Genomic DNA, 735 nt, shown 5'->3' with positions numbered 1-735 from the left:
AAAAATCAAAATATAACTCAAAAAATTATGAAACTTTGTTTTTTGAGTTCTCTGTGATCAGGGGTATTTTTTAAAAATAAAATGATATTTATAATAAAAACTTGATTTTTAACCTATTTTAAATATTTAAATAATTAAAAATCCATAAAAATCACAAAAACAATAGAACTCATGGAAATGTTCTGAATTTTTTTCCTAATCACTTAGGAACAATTAGAATATTTTTTCTGATTCTCTAAATAAAGATATTGAATTTTAAAGCTTAAGAATAGTTTTTAAAAGGCTAAAAATGAGTTTTCACTAAAATAATTCTAATAAATCAAAGAAAAACAAAAAAAATAAAAAATTTGCTCCTCTGAGTTCATTCTTTGACCTTAGGGAGATTTTTCAAAAATACAAAACTTAATTTTCACCACCTAAAATATTTTATTTTATTAAATAACCTAGAATTTGACATAATTCTAATAAATCAGAGAGAATTAAAAAAATTGTGAAATTTGGTCCAAAGGCTTCTCTAGTCCAGGCCTACCTCCAGTAAAAATTTCAAAGGATTATAATTTACCTTGGTCAAGTTAGGAATTTTCTTTGAAAAATCTTATTTTTGCATGAAAATAATTATATAAATTAAATTAAATTTTGAAAAAACACATTCTCCCCTCTGATGTCTTAATTGATGTATGAATGAGATATACTAAAAATTTTAAAGTCATTTGAATTGAATTTGACAAATTATGA

Source organism: Phalaenopsis equestris, unplaced genomic scaffold, assembly GCF_001263595.1.
Source record: "Phalaenopsis equestris unplaced genomic scaffold, ASM126359v1 Scaffold209954, whole genome shotgun sequence".
In the NCBI taxonomy this organism is placed as follows: Eukaryota; Viridiplantae; Streptophyta; class Magnoliopsida; order Asparagales; family Orchidaceae; genus Phalaenopsis; species Phalaenopsis equestris.
Note: the sequence above shows the minus strand (reverse complement) of the source record.